The sequence below is a fragment of the Manis javanica genome, chromosome 1 (genome assembly GCF_040802235.1).
Source record: "Manis javanica isolate MJ-LG chromosome 1, MJ_LKY, whole genome shotgun sequence".
Classification (NCBI taxonomy): Eukaryota; Metazoa; Chordata; class Mammalia; order Pholidota; family Manidae; genus Manis; species Manis javanica.
Genome location: NC_133156.1, coordinates 22,153,231 through 22,159,856, shown reverse-complemented (window position 1 = coordinate 22,159,856; position 6,626 = coordinate 22,153,231). Strand labels below are relative to the sequence as shown.

General features: G+C 53.4%; 1 long non-coding RNA gene across 3 annotated transcripts; it reads right to left on the bottom strand.

Annotated features, from left to right (window-relative positions):
• Positions 1-1,714: 1,714 nt before the first annotated feature.
• LOC108384001 (uncharacterized) lies at positions 1,715-6,498 on the bottom strand. Of its 3 annotated transcripts, none has more exons than XR_012128355.1 (5): positions 5,234-6,498; positions 4,478-4,635; positions 3,628-4,353; positions 2,777-3,486; positions 1,715-1,854 (listed from the first exon to the last, which is right to left on the bottom strand). It is a non-coding gene; the product is annotated as an uncharacterized lncRNA (long non-coding RNA). The 3 variants fall into 3 exon arrangements; XR_012128353.1 differs by having other exon boundaries at positions 3,628-4,350; positions 5,234-6,497; XR_005059560.2 differs by having other exon boundaries at positions 3,628-4,635; positions 5,234-6,497.
• Between the last annotated feature and the right edge of the window lie 128 nt (positions 6,499-6,626).

Sequence of the window (6,626 nt, the reverse complement as noted above, 5' to 3'; positions counted from 1 at the left end):
TGTGAACTATGGCTGCTTTGTATCCTGCTTTCTGTGCATTTAAAACCTTCATATCAAAATTACCATCAAGTCTTCTAATTAACACGATGAAAGTGCCAGATGAATTGTCTTTTACTGGTGGAGGCACTTGGGTTCACAGGCATTTTCTGGTTTGGCGTTAATCAAAAAACCCTTTAAACCTTCGGCTGGAAGTCTATAACCAAATCTCGCCGGAAGATCATCAAACGTCTGAGTCACATTTTCAAAATTAGATGCTAAAATGTCCGCTTCTACAGGCAGTAAGTTCAAGAATGCAAAGAGCTGGATGGTCAAGATGGTATATATTTGTGTGGCTGACAGCATGAGCATTCCTATGGAGAGCAGCATCTCGCTGCAAAAATACCTGGAAGCCTGACCCCGAAACACAAAGAGGCTGGTCAGCCGCGTTGCTGCAGGAGAAGTCCCTATCCAGACTTCGTGACTGAAAATCCGGACCGTCCCCCACAGCCGGAGTCTGAGCGGGGTCTGCCTAAAAAACATTTGTATGGCTCGTGGTGGCCATATGAACAGCAGTGCTACTCCAGACTTGGCTGGTGGGCCCTGGTTTGTCCACCCCTGGCTTAGACCACTGATGAGTGCCCCCCACCCCCGGGGCCTGTGGGAAGGCTTGGAGAGGAAGAACTCCCTCGTTAGGAGACGCCCTGAATGTTGGCAGGGTTTCAAACAATGCTGAGCAGCCAGCAAGCATGACACATGCCCACTGCAGACCTGCGGAGCGTTGCAGAGGCGGCTGCACGTGCAAAGGCGTACCTGCGGAGCGTTGCAGAGGCGGCTGCACGTGCAAAGGCGTAGGCGCCGATCAGGGCGCTGCAGCAGTTTGCTTCTGGGGTGCGAGCAGAAGGGCTGGGAGGTGCACCGCCCACCGAGCGCTCAGGCCCGTACCTGCATATACAGTGTCCCCTGGGGGGTGCAGGGGCGAGGCTTACTCCTCCCTGGCCCTGCCTGTGGGGCGTTTTAGGCACCATCTGTCAAAGTGAATCAGCTCCATAAACTGTTGGAGTCCATCGTTGTCGCAGAATTGACCAGTGTGAGGCCTGTAGGTGTATGTGGTTTTCTCTCCTGTGTGTTTGTACGTGGGTGTGTGTGAGATCCTTCCTCACAGCTGAGCCTATCTGCAATGGATACGTTTCTAATGGTTAATGTGCTTTAACTGCTGGACATATTCAGTTACTAACTCTCAGCCTCCATATTCTTTGATGACACTTTCATTTAGATGTAAGGTCAAAACCGTTTTTGAAAATGGTAATAAAATATGGCTCGAGAATGCAAATAAATAAGAATCTGTCTCATTGTAAAATAAATGAAAACCATTACCAGACTTGCAAATCTTTTACACTTAGCAAATTAACAATCTAAAGTAAGCATTACAAGCATTTTGTATATATATATTTAACATAATAACTATAAAGACCATTTCTTTTTTCTTTTTCTTTTGTGATTAGAAGCTGGAAAATCTACTTATAACTGGCTCTGTTATCTAGAGGTGCAAACTTGGCAGAAGTGTCAGATGAACTAATTTTCTCTTTCAGGTTCTTCCGTTCATTTCTCATCTTCACATCTGGGAACGGATGTATCCTTCGCGTTTCCAGAGTCAACAAGCATTAGATTGAGCTTGAACTGCTGCCATGTAGATCTTCACCACAGATCTGGAGGAGCAGCTCGCAGCTGGGACGCTGTTAAGCAGAGCAGGCCGGGCGACGCAGATGATGGCCAAGGAGTTACACTGTGTCAACCTACAGCTCCTAGATCTCATCCATCCGGTCACTGTGGCCAGCGGGAGGTCTGCAGCCTGTCTTCACTCTTGCGGAGAATCCCCTGCAGGGCCAAACAGGACAACCACAGAAGGGAAGTTGTGCATACTGATCATGGTGAAAAATTACACGTGTGAGTTAGCCCCAGAAGGTGTAAGATGCTGAGTGGGATTTCTCTTGTCCCAAACTGGCATTGAGGCTCACAGCGTAGGGCAAGGTGTGAACTCCGGGCGTGCCAGAGACCACCGCCACAGGTGGGCTGCCAGCACCTCCTGGTGGGGTCGGCCCAGAGGCGGCGGGCGCCCTGTGCCCTCACCCGCAGCCCGGCCCTCCTTGCCTGTCCTGGGCGGGGAGCTGATGTGCTGCGGGGAGACGCTTGTCAGTCGCTGGCAAACTTGGGGGGCGGGCGGGGAGGGGGCAGGGCTCGCATCAGGGGCCCCTCACCCGGCGCAGGCTTACGGCTGCCCTTGCCGGAGGGGCTGCCCCAGGGCCGGGCCAGGGCGAGCCCGCGCGCTCTCCCCGGGGACCCCGCGCCCGTCTCTGCGGGGTCCTCGCCCGGCAGAGCCCAGCAGCAGGAGACGGACCCAGGGCACTGCCCGTCTGAGTCCAGCCTGCCTCTCCACCAGCCTCCGGCCCCAGTCTCCGGGAGCTGAACAGGACCAGGACCGGGAGCAGGAGGAAACTGGAGTTGAAATGGGTTGGGACTGAATCACTATACCCCTCTGGGGTTGGTCTGGCGGCCCTACGGCAGCCCCGGCAGCCCCGGCCCTCCTCGCCCGCTGCACTTCCATTTTCTTTAGCATGTCACATGTGTCACATTTACTTACTTATTATGGTTCTTATTTACTGTCTTTCTCTTTCCCCTCGCCTCCCAGCATGTAACTCCACAAGGGTCTCTGCTTTCAACCAATGTTTCCCTAGTGTCTAGAATTACACCGTCACTCGGGCAGCCCCTCACTGCATGTGGCCACTTAACCTTAGCTTACTTGCAGTGAAATGAAGATTCAGAGCTTCAGTCGCATGGGCATGTGGCGCGTGGCTACCATATTGGGCAGGACAGACAGGGAACATTCCGTTATCGCCCTCAGCTGTACTGAACACCGCTGATCTAGAACAACAGCTGGCATGTTGTGGTGTTCAATAAATATTTGTAGAACAAATCAAAGAATGGCCGAGAGCTGTTTGTAAGGCAAGATTGTCTAGTGGTTAAGAGAACAGGGCCTAGAAACAAATGCCTCTACTATGAATAGTTGTATAAACTTGGGCAAGTTACATAATTTTTCTAGGCTCTGGGGATAAGGCAGTGGGCCAGGCTGACCAAGGTCCCTGCTCTCACACGGCTTGTGTTCCAGTGGGGGAGGCTGACAACAACTAAGTGAACAACGGGACCGACAGTCTGTTGGCTCCGGGAGACAGCCTGTCCCTTGGTAGGCTGGTACATCCCATGGAAGACAGAGTCCACTGCAGGCACCCAGTGACCCGCGTTGGGAAGGGAAGGAGGTCATTCAGGTGGTGATGAGTTCTTGGCAAGGCGGGGCAGCCTGATGGGCTGGGAGGTTGGCTTCCCTCCATGCGGAACCGCTCAGAAAGTGACCGTTGAGCTCTTAGAAAGATGTGGGGCCCATCTAGGGACCATCTTGGAGGCAGGCAAAAGAATATTCCGTGCAAAGTTGGAGTCCCGCACGAGGCGTTGTGCCTGTACAAAGATCGGAGAGCAGGCCGGAGCTGCTGGACTGCAGCGAGCAAGGGAGGAGAGGGTGGGTAGGGGAGTCAGGGCAGCAGGCCGCGCTGGGCCTGCGGGGGTTCGGCATGTCGCCTTGCCCTGCAGAGCCCCCACCTGGGACGATCTTCCTCCTTAGCTCAAAGTGCCCATAGAGCAGGTTGCTTTGCAGGTCAGTGGGCCTCGGTGTCCTGGAAGAGAAATGTCCTTCCGGGCTGGGGACATGGAGGGTATGACCTGGATTCCTCCCTCCTCTGCTGCCAGGCCTGTGCGCTGGCCCTGTATCTGCTCGGGGTGTCCGGCTGTGCTTGGGTTCATTTGTGAGACTGAGAAAAATTCTCAGTGCGGTGGGGGACCAGCTCAGGATTCTGCATTAAGTCACCCATGACCCGGGTGTCGGCCGGGTAGTGAAGAAACTGAAGGGGAGAGACGGGAGCGGCCCTGGGGCGACTTGGACGGGTCAGGGCCGGGACCGCGGCGCCGGGACCCGCCTGCAGCCCGGGGGTGGGGCCGGGGGGGAAGACGCAGCCCAGTGCAGCGCACACCGCGCGCGCACCCCCCCACCCGCACATCACATGCGCGCGCACACGCACACGCACACATGTCGCGCAGTGCACATCGCGCACATGCACATGACGCACACACCCCGACACGCACACGCACATCACGCGCACACCCCCGACACGCACGCGCGTGTTCCCCGGAAGCCGAGATTACTGTTCCCTCCAGGGGGCGCGTGAACATCACAAACGCGTCCGAGGGTCGGGCCGGCCGCGGTGCGAGCCCCTTCCTGAGGGCGTGATTGGAGGGCCCGGAAACTGCGGGGGGGTCTCAGCCTTCCTGCTGGAAGGAAACCGGGCGGCTGGTTCACCAAGCCAGCAGGCTGGGCTTTCCCACCGCGGAGTGAGCCAGACAGCGCCCCGGGACAGAGGGCGGGGCCTGGACGGGCCCGCGGGGGCGACGGGACCTGCGGGTACTTGAGGGCGTGTGCCCAGGACACTTCTGCCGGGAGACGTCTCCGTCCGTCACCTTCAGAAACCATTTGCTAAGCGCCGTTTCGACATAGTTCCGTGTATCATGCTGTGCAATGCACGTTAGCAAGGCAAGATCCTGGGCTTTGACGAACTTAAAATCCAAAGCAATTGTACGTATAAATACACCGAGAAAGAGTGGGGGGAGCAGGGGGGAAGGCCAGCATGTAAGCAATGTCCTGTGAAGGGGACCAAACCACTTCGTCCCCACGGGTCCCAAGGACCGCAGACGGGACAGGTCTCCCCGCGCCCCACGCCCCACGCCCCTCGCCCCTCGCCCGGCCCTGCTCTGGGCCCCGAACGCCTAACAGGGCGGTGATCCAGGAGGCCCCTCCCTCGGGGCCCGGGAGGCTGTCGCTTAGCACCGCGCCTTCCCTAGCTTGTCGCATCACCCAGCGATCTATCTGTGACCCCGGCCCTGGTCGCCAGCCCCTTGAGGTGGGGATGGTCTCACCTTTGGGTTCAAAAGGGATGAAGCCTTTATTTTCACTTAATAGATGTTATCTATTTATACTGATGCCCCAGATCTAAATTTTTTATATAAACAAATGCATATATTCATCTCTTTTAGGAAGTTTGATACTATAATTTGACCTTGTCTCATCGGAGGGTTTCAGCCCCAGGCAAGTTCACTCTGGATTCAGTGAGACCGAATAACAACAAGGGAAAGCTGGGGATGAAAGGGTTTATACCGGCTTTGTTCTCAGGGCGGCGGGTGGAATGCTGGAGTCACGTCTGCACCAGCACCCGGCGGGTCTGTAACCCGCCTCCGCCCAGAGCAGCGGGCCGAGCTCCTTCTGCAGCGACTCAGGCAGTAACGGCCCATTGCCGGCGGGTGTGTAAGCGGGTCTCTGCACAGCAGGCCAGCTACATCATTAAGTAGATTAGGGCGAGGTGAGGATGCTGGCAGTAGGAACTTCCATCTTCCCTGCAGACCTGGTTTATAAACTGCATTAGCTGGAAATATATGTATATACAGGGAGGAAGATTAAAACTTCCCATTGTGGGAAAAACAGCTCCTACTCCACCTGTGGAAAAAAGAGGTAAATGTTACATCTGACGTCCTACCACAGGCACTCATTCTCCACCCAAACTAGGAGGCCTCATCACAACCCGGCAGGCCTCATGTTCTCCTTCTGTGCCTTCAGCCCGTCCAGTGCCTTTGGAAAGATGTTCGTAATAATTTAATGTCAGTACCAGTGGGGTCACAAGTAAACTGACATGTTGAGCTGAAACTGCTGGGTCTGTGGGCTTATTCTGCAAGTGTATTTCACAAAGAACAAACCTGGTGAACAAATGCTACTGTCAGCCAGGTTAGTTGGATTTCCAAATATTGACTGTTCCTGGACTTCTTGTTACCTGCTGTCATCCATCCTCCGTGACGCACAATTACCTTGCATTGGATAATTCTGATGTCATTTGGAAAGTTAAATGAGGGCAGAAGTCCCTTAGTGCTCAGTGGTGGCAGTCATGTGGTTATTATCATTAAATGCTGTATTGCAGGAATATATGGTACCTCCCAGTTTTGTTGGAAAACGTTTTATAAACTCTTCTACACAGAACCATTGGAAGTTAACGTCGAGTTGGTTTTAGGGAAAATAATTATTTTGCACATAAGGTATAATGATTCTATGAAGTGGAAATGTGAAATGATAAATTCTGGGTATTCAATAATGTCTACCAACCTTGAAAATAAAATATAAAATAAATAGTATGAGTAAAATAATATAGCTAAAAATAAATATATTGTTATCACTGAATACTGGTATATAAACAGAGCAACATGCATACTGGGAAATGAAATCACATATACGAGGAACGCTAGTGAGTGAAGAGAAATACATCATATAAATTAAGTTGGCTTGCATATGAAGTCTATGCAGACAGAGCCAGTCTGATGGCAAGTGGAATAAAGCAAACAGCAAACATTTTGATGAAAGTATGAGCAGGCGGCTGCTGTGCCTGCAAACTTACCTGTGCGGTGACGTTTGTGTTCCCCATCCCGCCACGAGGGAGAAGGGGCTTCTCTGCCCCATTGCGGTTCGCTAGCAAGGACAGGTTGACAGCGAACCGCCCGAAGGTGTC